General features: G+C 39.1%; 1 long non-coding RNA gene across 2 annotated transcripts; it reads left to right on the top strand.

The window, feature by feature from the left end:
• Positions 1-231: 231 nt before the first annotated feature.
• On the top strand, positions 232-5,630 carry LOC121881230. Of its 2 annotated transcripts, none has more exons than XR_006091723.1 (3): positions 232-289; positions 1,610-1,725; positions 5,041-5,630. It is a non-coding gene; the product is annotated as an uncharacterized LOC121881230 (long non-coding RNA). The 2 variants fall into 2 exon arrangements; XR_006091724.1 differs by lacking the exon at positions 232-289 and adding an exon at positions 1,240-1,294.
• The last annotated feature ends 7,301 nt before the right edge of the window (positions 5,631-12,931 follow it).

The raw sequence follows: 12,931 nt of genomic DNA, 5'->3' as shown, positions 1-12,931 counted from the left end.
ACAGACTTTGTCGCTCTATAATAACCATCTCTATAATAACCATCTCTATAATCACCTGATTTCGTCCTTTGCTCCATCATAATTACAACAGAAGCTAGAGGGCGCTGTCACTTGAACATAAACATGTCATTCTAGGCACTTTCTGAAATGACTGAAATGCTCTCATTTTATTGGGGAGGACAGTCTTTTCAGTTGTTTCAGTGAATTCATTTTAACTTCATATCATATCAACAATACTAAGTATAATAATAATACAAGAGGCCAGAGTAAGCTTCAGAGGAAGTTCAGGGTAAGTTCCTGAATTTTGAAATGTCATGCAGCACTTAGAGTGAGTGCATGCACATGATAATGAGAGTATGATTAATTGATTTTAAACTAAGTGGCTAATTTACTGGTAAGCAATGTACTGTATGTTAAAATACATCAAATGCTCAGCATACATAAAAGAAATGGAAATGACACAGTAGAAGCATTTTATTCACTAGAAATCACATTAAGTGTATAATGTAAATGTTGCCTCATGTTCAGTTATAGTGTAACACTTGCTGCATTTCATAGGATATATATTGTAGAATTTAATGTACTTATGGTGGGACATTTGTCGCTCTCAAACAAGAGTGAAGAACTAGCCTCAAACTTTGCATGAATAGATATTATTTCTCAGTAGGATCAATAGCATCATCTTCATTTCATACAGCAGTGCTGTTAGCTGCCTTGTCACATTGTTGTATAAGAGCTCCATCAGCCAGGAGAAATTTTCTGTCAAAGTTAAAAAAAAAAAAAATCGCATTGACACATTACAACAAATGAGGAAGAGGAAAAGTGACAAGAGAAGTGAAAAGTGGCATTTCAGCCAAATGAGTTTAATATTGTTATTGAAGGAAATAGAGGAAAAAGCCCATCTTGTTTATTAGATTCAAGGACATGTTGACAAATGAGGATAAAATGAAAGTGTGGGATGACTTTGCCAAAAATTGTGTGGCAGCCTACTTCTCTTTATCAAAGTGCTGTGCTGTGTATATTGTTGAGCAAACTGACTGAAAGAAGTGGAGGATGAGCGTAGCTGTTTCCAGCAGCAGCAGCAGTTTTCAGAGAAAAGCTCTAAAAAAACCACTGTACACTACCTGCTCAGCACCAAATGGCAAACAAACACAGTTAGCTGGTGAACATAGTGGAGCATTTAGCACCTAAAGAGCCAGATATTTCCTTCAGGATTTGTTGGAGACCAAAACAGAGCTAAAAGACGAAAAAGACGACTGAATATGGGACTTACATTCATCAAGAGGCTAGATGTGTAAATAAGCTACTGTTTGCTAACACATTAGCCACAACAACTTTATAATATCTGCCAGATGTTGTGTTTAAAGCTAATTCCACTGCCCACAAGTGGCCAAAAAATGGATTTATTCTGCTTTAAATGTTATTTGTGGTGTATTACAAGTTGGGGTTTGTAGTACACTACAGTTCCTATCAGTTATGACAACATTGTACTCACCAAAGTCATTGCTAAGATCTGGGAACATGGTGACACAACGAAGTCTTTTTTATTTGGAAAGTAAACTGAAAGTGAATGCACCTCAAATGTCAGTAATACTCTCTCATTGCACAGGTAACGTGTGAGTGCACACAACTACAGTGAGTGAGGTAGGTCAAGTTTGGTCAGTCACCAAAGTAATCGACTGAGATCTGGGAGAGAGGCAACACTGCATCTCAGCTATCAACTCGGTGAGTATAATGTCAATATTACCAACAGGAATGATGACCAAAACTATTAACATAAAGAGCCACATTGCAACAAACCAGGATTGTACTTTAAGATGGTTTTGAGAAATGGCATTGTGAATGCCATCAGCATCCTAGTTTGCCTCTTTGAACATAACACACATCATCAGATTTCAAGAAAATGTTTGTAGTGATAATTGAAGGATGTCAGGATGCTTTGTGTATTCTGCTTACTCAAACGCATCACTTCCTTTGAGACAGTCTGAGGATGTGTTGTTTGGTCTTGTATTGTGTTTATGCGATCTCTTGGGTCAATGCAGTGTTTACGTACTTGATGGCTGATATCCTCATTCATGCCATCTAGGAAACAAGTCTTCAGTTGTTCCCAGGGTGTATCCTTCTGTGGGTTATCTGGTTTCTGCATGTCACTGTTGTCTGTGAAAACCTTAGTCAGTCTTACTAGGTAATCAGCGACAGACTCTGTTGTTGTTTGCATACCTTTATAGCATCCCAGCGCATAGTCACTTGGAGAGTATTTCTTAGTCTCTAACATAATCCATCAACAGCCGTTCTGTATTCAACACCAACCCTCATGTCATGATGATCATCCTCATCGTAGAAGTCTTCCTGAACCCCCCCTCCCTCCCCCCTCCGCGGTTCATGCAGGGAGGGCTTGTATTGTTCGACAATGATTTGCTGCAGAGCAATTACATAGTCCTGGCCCCCTTGACTGCATATGTCAGGGAGTTCGCTTGCCACAGAGGCCATGTCTTCGCGTGTCTAAGGGCGTTTGACATACATTATTTCTCCACCATGTTCTCTGGGGTTGAGGACCTCTATCATGGGCATCATAAAGAATTTCTCCCCGTTCTCAGCTCCTGGTGTGTTTGGAGGGGGTGCTGTGCACTGTGATTGTGCCGGCTTTCGCTTGTACTGTTTATTGGGCTGAGTCTGTAGAATATGAAGGAGGCCTTGATGAGGGCGGTGGTGATGATGGTCAAAAGAGTACTCCACCAATTTAGTATTGCATTGGTGGAAAAAAAAAAATGTTTTCATTAGTGCCTGTACTGGCTGATCCTGACATTGCTTCTAATATGCCTCACAACTATTGGCTCATTCAAATCTGTGTGGCCAGTAACATCCAATCATATTCCTACAGTTGTACAGCGACATTAGAAGGTGGCAGTGTTACTCTTTAATCTGATGATCATATTGATGCCAACACAGTTTGCTGCCACAGTTAATCTGTGGGTGCCTCTAGTTTTAGACAGTTTATGAAGGAGCAAATAATGTGGTGGCTAACGGTAGTTAGCTGGTTATGGAACAGCTGTTGGTCCAGATGCAGGACAGAAGCAGAGTTTTCCTGTGTTTACTTTCAGACTCTGTCAGGAGACCGTTCAGCTGATTTTTTAACTCATCTTATGCCAGGATCTACACTAAATGCCGTGTTGCTAGTGACTGCATGTTTTTGTTCAGTACAGGCTATTTGCTTACTTATGCCAGTAAGCTAGTTATGGTTGCATTAGCCTAATGTTGGATATGTCTTCTATAGCTTTGCAGCTGTGCTGTTGCTGTTCAAATTTAGTACGCAATGAACATGAATTAATGGCTTTTATGGCTTCCACATACTTACAGGTGATGTGCTGCTGGTTGTTCAGCTTTAAGTTTAGGTGCTGCACCTACTCTGCAGTGTAGGTGTATTGATTTTCATTAAGTTCATGAAGCAGTTGAGCTTGTTTCTTGAGCTCTGGCATATTTATGAAATTTTCCTGTATGGGCTGTGTGGCAGCCACACCAGTTGCCATCCACAACCAGTATTAGCATTCTTGATATTTGGTCACATTATGCACCCAGACCTTTTCCAAATAATGACACTACACATCAGTGGCAACTGGTGACTCAAAAAGTTGGTGAGGACAGGTGGAAAACCAACATGGAATCTTACAACAAACTGCATCACACTATATCATTGTCCCCCACCTGATGAAATCGGAGGGGTGGGGGACATTTTTATATGCCAATAAAACAATTTGCTTTGAAAAACAAAATCCTCTGAATGGTGAAAAGGCTGTGTCTTTAATACATTTAGCATATACATATTATTTCTAAACAAAGAAGTGCTCATTTTAGCCGTGGAGTGGTTCAGAATGTGTCATTTTACCAACAAAGTGAAATTCAAATTTATAGCATTGTTCAATTGTGACAACAGATTTATGTACTCATTAAAAACAGACAACATATCACATGATTTATATGTGTTTCCTATGTATTTTCTCAGTACAGAAATATATAAAGTACCACAAAGCTCATAATCTGATACAGGTTCAGATCAGTGCTGAATATTGGTAAGACTGAACACTAAAAACATTCACAGATCTAAAAGTGTAGGTTCACATCAGAAAGTATAATTCATACACAAATACATGACTTACACACTCTTATCTATATGCACGACATACAAAATATAGTTTACAAAGCTGACATGTTAATACTTGTTATTCTAGTTACTTTAAGGTTATTACTCAATATAAAATTCAGCTTAAAAATGACCTGAAGAAACTGTCACAACAAGCAGCCAGACCTCCTGCATACTCATTCACTAATCACACAACATCAACAGCTGACTGAACAACCACTCAATTAAAAACTGGATCAACTCTAAATAAATGAGTGAGTCCAGACAGCTCACTGTAACTTTAACAAGCAAACTACCTACAACACATTATATGATCTCTGCTGCATTCTTATTAAGGAGATAAATTCAGACAACAGCCACAGAGACATTAAAACATCAGAGATGAAATTAGTGACCAAAGAGACAGAGAGAGAGAAGCTGTATCTGACTGACGTTATCTGACGTCTTCTTCTTTCTTTCATGGAAATGAAGTATTGATGTACCCAGAAATTTGAAGACCCTGACTCTTTCTAAGGGACACTCATACATAGAAAGATTTAAAGCAGGATCTTTCCTCTTGAGGCCAAAGATCATGAATTTCCCTTAAGAGATGGAAATCCTAAATCACCACTTATCTACCCACTAAATAACCTGGTCCAATGCCCTTTGAGTTTGACCAAACAGATGACCCATATTTTTCCCTCTCCTCCAGATGATGCCATCATCTGCAAATAAAGACTTCCTAAAACCTTGTTGGTCTTTTTGAAATATGTCATTTATCATTACATTGAAGAGGAGTGGACTAATGACTAAATGTTACGGCCCTCTGCTGTATGGTTTTGTGTGTACTATTGAATTGTGCAACACTTTTCATAACAGAGTGGGAGCTCTGTCTTTTCTGTGTGACCTATGTTTATTGACAGGTGCTGGTACCAGCCCGGATCCGCTGCCCCTCAGTGCCACAGCCACTGTGGATTGACTGGTTCAAGACGCCGGTCTACTTAACTTTCCAGGTGATGCTGGGGGTTGGCGCTGGCAGCGACACAGACAACGCTTGACACCTTTTGTCAAGCGTTGTCTGTGTTAATTATTGATAGGAATGTGAGCATAGACTGAGTCTGATTTCTCATTTTGTTGTAGTTTTGGGGTCATTGTTAGGATGTGTAGCCTTCCGGTTAGTCTGTGATGTGAGCCTAGCACTTTGCTAAAGCTGCCTTGCTTTATGTGGTGTTATCACTCAGACCTTGTAAATCATGCACTCTGTAAATAGCTCTAACTCTGTAAAAAGTTGAGACCACTAAAACTTTCTTGAAGCAGTAAGGGTGAATCGCCATTTGCTGTTGTTTCCCATTTTTGTTAGTATAGGGAGTTAGGTTCAGAAAATGTCTTTTGTTTACTCTTCTGTTTGATTAGGGAATAGTTAGAAATTGTTTTGGGTGAGATAGTTAGTTCTGTTTATTGTTTTGGCCTTGATTCACCCTGAAGCCTAGCTTCATTAATTGAAAATTAAGTCATTTTAACGAGGAACCCAGTCATTTGTCATATTGGCATACTGCTCACATGGTGTAGCAATAAATTGCTTCTTTTTTTTGCATTCATCGCCATCTGCTTTTTTGTCCGTATGTTTTGCCCTCATGCCCCTAGACCTGGGCATAACACTGAGCCTTGAGGCATACCATTTTCAGTGTCAACAGTTTCAGAAAAAACTCCCCCAGCTCTAACCTGAATTGACTTGTGATTGAGGAAATTGTTTATCCAATAAAATATCCTGCCATTAATACCTGCATCATGGAGTTTAATAAGAACACCCTCCCTCCACAGAGAATCATGCACTTTTTCAATATCCAAGAATACCCTAACTACAGCTTCTTTATTGATAATAGTTTTCCTTATATCCTGATCTAAGACTGCAATGGAATCCATAGTGCTTCTTCAAATTCTGAAACCATTTTGATAGTTCACAAAAAATTCATTAGTTTCAAGGAAATAAACCAGTCTATTTGTAACCATTCTTTCCATTACCTTACACAGAACAGATGTTAACGCTATGGGTTAATAAGATGATGGAGAGGAGCGGTCTTTTCCTGCTTTCAAAATTGGAAATACTACTACATGTTTCCATTTTGTTGGTTACTTACCTACCTCCCAGATATAGTTAAAAAGAGCAAGGACTTTATCTAACACAATATCATCTAAATGTTTAAGCAGCTCAAAACTTCAGAACTGGCATTATTGTCTTGACAACTTTTCCAGACATTTTATGGATTCTGGACCGTATCTATCTGACTGGAGTATTCGGTCCTAGCGTCCCGCAAAATGTCCTCCAAAATTTCTTCATTGCATTTTAATAGTTTTCCTTGATAATACTGTGCATTGCTTGTAATCAATAGCATTTGCCTGAGTAGGGTTCTTACGTAAACTTCTTAATGCTTGCCCTCTCTTCCTCACTACCTTATCACAGTCCCTGTTCCACCTTGGGGGCCTCTCTGCAAGGGATTGTTTCTGAAGACATACTCAAGATCATTGCAATTAAAGAATTATTGTACTCATCTATCAATCCAATGCTATTGACTTCCCCTAAACCTACTGCTTTACCCTCCTCAAACTTGTCCCATTCAGCTCGGAAAAAATCAAATCTCTTAACTCTGCTCTCAGGATCCATAATGAGGGACCTTCCAAACTGGCTCAGAACAGGAAAGTGATCACTACTCATTGAGTCTTTTACAAGGATATTCCATTCCCCAATTCTTGCTAAGGCCCGGAGAAGCAAGCGTCAAATCTAAACAAGACATTTTAAATGAATTAATTTCAAATCTAGTTGGTCTGCTGTCATTCATAGATTGCCATTATAAGAGTTCTTCAATCACAGCACCATTTGCATCTCTTTCCGACTTCCTCACAAGGGGTTATGAGCATTAAAATCACCTACCCAGATGACAGGGGAGCCAACCTTACTTACTATATCCTCAAGCTCTGACAAAATTAGAGGCTTACACGGATTATAGAAGTTGACTAAATTTATTTTGCCCTAAGAACTCCACACTTCAACTATTAAGCATAAAAAAGATAGAAAAAGCTAAAACGATACCTCACACTCACAAATTTTATACTGAATCCCTGATTTGTTAAAAGTAGCACACCCACCACCTGGCTTATCAAGTCTATCTTTGCGCAGACATGTATATCCTGGAATGACAACATCAAGGCAAGGTTTTAGCCTGTTTCCTGAACACATAAAAAGTCAATTTTAATCTGACAATCCCAAATTAATTTCTTAAAGTCCTGCCCATTGGCAATAAGACTTCTTGCATTTCATTGAAGAATGCAGATCATCAGAAAAAAAATAAAAATCATCAGTATTCTCAAAGAAGTCATCCTCATCCATATACACTCCTTCCTCTGTCTCATCCCCCTCTCAGTGTGGCTCATTGATGCTTGGCTTGCCCTCATAAACTCATGCAGTGACTGGGGAGAATAATACTTAATAATACAAGGACCTGACTGCTGCTCCAGACACAAACTTAATTATATGAAACCTTGATTTCTTTTTGTGAGCACCATAAACTATAAATGCAAGAAGCGATTCCTTGTTGATTACAACTACTTCTCAATTAGCAATGGCAGATGAAGGCAAATGAGACACCAAGGACCCACCGATAGGCATTCCTCCAAAACTGATTGAGCCACTATACCCTTCCACTTTTTTTAGGGCTCCTGCATATGTGACTCTATGCTGATCTCTGACCTCCTGAATTTGTTTTGCTTTGACAAAGTGGCAACACTCTCTAAACGAAGCCATATGACTTCCTCCACAATTACAATATTTTGGAGTTGACACTTCACAGCTCAAGATGTCATGAACTTCCCTGCACTTTGCACACCGCCTGCTTCCCCTGCAGGACGCAGCCATATGTCCATATCTTTGGCATTTAAAATGACATAGTGGAGGCCTTTGATAGTTCCTGACTCGAAATGATAGACATCCTATGAACACCCTTGCTGAGAGTACATTTCCATCAAAAGTTAGCAAAACTGGGGCATTGGGATTTCCACCTTCCCGTGTTTTAAATCACTTCACATCATTCACTTCCCCTTCCTTAATATTTTCCTTAATTTCTCTTTCTGTCATGTCAGCACAAACACCATAGATGACATCTTTTACCACATTTTTCTTTTCTGGGATTACTGCTTCCACTTTTTTCCCTCCTATTTTCCCCATTTTCTTTACTCTTCCTACTTCAAACTTTTACAAATCACTAGGAGCACCCTATTAGGAAGTCCATGCATCTAGCCTCTCACCAACACACTTCAGAGAATCAGCCACTTTCAACGGGGTCACACCTCTAAACCCTCTTGCACTCTGGTCTTTCAATTAGAAAATAACTATATTCCTCCACAGCCTTGGCAAATTTCAAGATCCTATTTCCTTCCTTTTCTAACTAAGTATCAGCTCGATCTAGATCACTCCCCCACCCTTTCCCATCCCTGATTTATCCCCCCATTCCCCCCATGCCTGAAGCCTGCAAGAACAGGAAAGTGCAGTATGACAATCTAAAAGACAGCTTCTTACCCTGGCACAGCAGCGTACGAGAAGCAGCGTATGAGAAGCAGCATTCGAGCACCGCTACCAGACCTATACAGACAGAGTAGAATATTGAATATAAATGTACTTTGGAATAACTGTGTGTAATTTTGACACCATACATTGTATGTACTTGTCACACAAAATTCACAGAATGTTCATTCTTTTAAGTTTTTTTCCAAGTCCTAGAAATTCTTAGGTGAAAATGTGTATGTACCTGTCCATTTACATATTGCTGGTCAGATTCTTTGAGCGCTCCCTCAAACAGCAGAGCATCCTCCACCAAAACTAACTGTATACCAGTTTGCTAGAAAAGGTCAATTCATTGATGCAAGTGTCTCTGACTGAAATTAGTTTCTCACCTCATTTGTTTTTGTGACTTTATGTGAAGTAGCTGCTGTAACACTGGCATTTCCCTTTGGGATTAAGAGAGTATCCCTAGCACTATGTCTCCATCCTTATATCTATCTCTATGATCTGACCATAAACTAGCCATAGATATGTCACTAGGCACTAAAAGTGTCTTAAAAGTCACCAAAGCTAGTAATGCCCCCCCCCCCCCCCCCCCCCCCCCCCGTGCATTAAAACAGCGTTGATGCTGATTTCTGGATGGTTGTCATTCTCATCAATGCAAACGTTGACTTTGTACTTAATGATGTTTAATTTTTAATCTAGATGTAATGATACAGAATTAAGCATTAGGGAGGGCCTCAGGGGGTCTGTATACTCTAAGCATTGTTTGTGAGAGCTTTTCTCACTAAGCTGAACAGTCTTCTGCAGTCACAGGCCCTTTTAGTTAGGGCTGGATAAAAAAATAAATAATTAAATAAAATTTAAAAAAAAAACAGTTTTCCAATTAGTTACAATTTTTTTGAATGATCCACAATCAATTCTTGAGTTCCAGAGATGGATCTTTGTATTTGCACCTTTATTCAGTCAACATGTTTAAATGTGCACTAAATGTTATGTGTGTGCAGTGGTTGTGTAAAATGTCTACTTCGATTTATTACAGCATGCACTCTGAGTCTGACTCTGAAGATAAGGAGGAAGAAGTGAAGTGATTTTTTTTTTTACCTCCACATCAGAGATGCACATCACACACATTGAACCTCATCTTATGCACCTCATCATGTGGATAAATGGCTGATGTCAAAACCTGAAACAAAAGCAATTACAGAAACGTTACCTTAAAAAGTGCAGGGCTGTGGAACAAGGTGAGTCAGTCCACATTGGCCTTGGAGATTGTGGATGACGTTATTGTGAAGAGGCTACTGGTACATTGCACAACCAGGTGGAATTAGTTTTATGATGCCCTGGCTCGAATTTCTGAGATACCTATGGTCAAGTTGAACACAATCTCCTCCAAACTACAGTTGAAATGTATAAGTGAAAGGGAACATCAGTTCCTCAAAGAGCACTGTGCTGTCATGAAGCCACTTCAATTGTTTTACGGCAGACTCCTTCCCACACTGGAAACACACTGGCAACCAGGAGAGGAAGAACCTGGCAAAGGCAAATCTGGTAGCAGAGTGCCAGAAAACATGTCCCTGAGCAGGAGCAGCAACCAGGGAAGACAAACAACACAGCGCCTGAGTTCTACCAAAGAGGAGGAGTTCTTTTTGACAGGGATAGACACTCTGAATCAATTTCCAATGATAAAGAAAATATCTCTTAAACATAACGCAGCCACTCCGTCCAGTGCCCCAGTAGAAAGACTCTTCAGCCTGGGAAACCTGATTCTATTTCCAAAGAGGAATAGGCTATCTGATCAATAGTTTGAAAAGCTTCTCCTCTTGAGCTACAACCATTGATTTGAGGGAATATTGAGGAGCTTGGAAAACTTCCTTCTGCAATCCACAAAGTTGGCTTTTTGTGAGGAAAAATACTGATATGATGGATATTTGGAGAGAGGCAAACAGAGTGAGTGAGTAGAGAACAACATAAACCCCTCTGCTGGACTAAAGACTAAAGAGACCAAAAAAAGAGACAGAGAAAGACTAAAAAAACACACACGCACTTTCACTTAGAGAAGGTTAGTCTGTAATGTAAGAACATAATTTTGAGGTGTTACATGTAGGTCACTGGTCAGAGATAAGGTAGCCTAGTATTTTGTTAAGCCATTTAAGATTGGGTACCTTTTGTTAAGCACTGCACATCCAGACATTGCTGCCTTACTGAAAAGCATCTCAAGGTATCTGTATTTAGTTTATGAGTCTGAAAGCACCTCTTAAGTTTATCCACCATTATTGATTCAGTTAATTCTTCAGTTAATTCCTTTAGCTAAATAGCCAGAGGTGAAGTAAGGTTATTTTTGTCAAATCATAACTGCATTTAGTTTCTCTTTGTGAGGCTGAAAATGCTGTTAAGTTTGCCCACCATTATTGAAGATTATGTCTCCAGTTGGTGAATTGAGTTCAGGTGATTTGAGTTAAGGTTACAAAGGATAAACCTCAGTGTGTTTATCCACCGCTATTGATTTCTTCAGCTGCTAAATGGTCAGAGGTGAGGTAAGACTGTTTTTGTTAAGGGTACCTTTGTTAAATATTGTACATCCATATAATTGGATCTCGGGGCTATGTTGGATAGCATCTCAAGGAATTACACTCTACTGTATTTAGTTTCTCTTTGTGAGGCTGAAAATACAAACTACTAGTTTGTCCAGAATTATTGAAGATGATGTCTCCAGTTGGTAAATGGAGTTCAGTTGATTTGAATTACTGTTACCTCAGTGTGTTTATGTTTTTGTAAATAACTTTTATCACTTATTTCATTAGGACTGTCAAATGTCTAAGAAACGGTAGTTATTTAATTTTCACTGCCAAAAGAGTGTAATAATGCTTCATTTGAAAGCCTGTCGAGACTACAATAAATACACATATCAAAATATATCTATTGTGTTTTATTGTTCTACTGCTGACTGTTCATCATAGTGATAATGAGTACAATGATAGATCAAATTTGACAGTTGTCTTGTCCCACACTGTGCCACAGCAACACTACAATAATAAAGTTATGTGTGCATTAATAAGAGAATTGAAGCAGACATTTAAAAGTAATTTAAAAGTACTTTCCCTCGTAACTAATTACTTTGAATTATTTTACCAATTACTGGATAATAAAAGTAATTAACAAGTAATTAATTGAGAGAAGTAACAAGTAACTGTAACTAATTACTCATTTTCAGCCCAACACTGATGGTTACAATAATAACCACGTGGTAAAGGGACGACTGGGATCATGTTTGTTTGTTTTTTAAACAATGTCGACCAACGTTAGTGTTAAAGTCTGATGTTTGCATGACCCAACATCCATCCTGACCTTACTGTGACTATTGTTGGCCTCTTCTGCTAAGAAAAGAGTCAACATCCTTGTATTTTGTAGTTTTTGGTTTCCCCCAGGCAAGTCATTGATATCACTAACACGACTACTTGATATGTGTGTGGATTTTCAATGTCCTGTGTGTCCCTCTCAGCTTGACTGTCAGTTCACATAGGTCATAGCCTCACTGCACGCATTTCAGCTCAAACAACCTGACAAGAGGGATGTATTAAGATTACACTGTTCCCTGTTACATAATGTGATGCATAACATGGAGAAACTTGCAGACTATATGAGTAAATGGAAGATTTCTTCACGTTTTCATGACTCCACATCTATGCTGGCAGTGTATTGAAGGACACACCGCAATGTCTTCTCATGCAGGTCATATTTGCCAGCTCCAATCATTTTTTATAATAGCTGTTTACTCCTGCATGAATTCCACTGTCCTAATTGTGTTTTCTATAACAAGCCTTTGTTCAAAGAATCCTCATTAATCTTTGCTCAAACAGTTTGAGATAGAGAAAGAAAGTTGTGCCCTGAACCTCTTCTGACTGTGAAATCAGCTGCTGAGGATTGCTCTAAACTCAGTGGTAACTTCCTTATTGACTCGTTTCTTTCTCTCTCGCTCTTCTGGTTAATTGTTTGTGCAGGATGTGACCCTGCTATTAGTAAATCCTCAAATCCCCAACAGTGTCTTTTAGCAGGCTCAGGGGGAAGCACTGCAGCACACTAATCCGTTCTCAATCAGTACATTTGGAGGCGATGAAGAGCTGAGCTTCGTTACCCAAAGCCATCTTACTCAGCTGTGGCAATGCATCGGTGCTATTGCATAACCAAAACAAAGAGCTCTGGAATGTGTTTCCATAGCTAAGCATATTTACATGTTTTTCCACTGTTGACATAATTAGGTC

Source organism: Thunnus maccoyii, chromosome 16 (assembly GCF_910596095.1).
Source record: "Thunnus maccoyii chromosome 16, fThuMac1.1, whole genome shotgun sequence".
In the NCBI taxonomy this organism is placed as follows: Eukaryota; Metazoa; Chordata; class Actinopteri; order Scombriformes; family Scombridae; genus Thunnus; species Thunnus maccoyii.
This window is presented reverse-complemented; position numbering and strand designations above follow the sequence as displayed.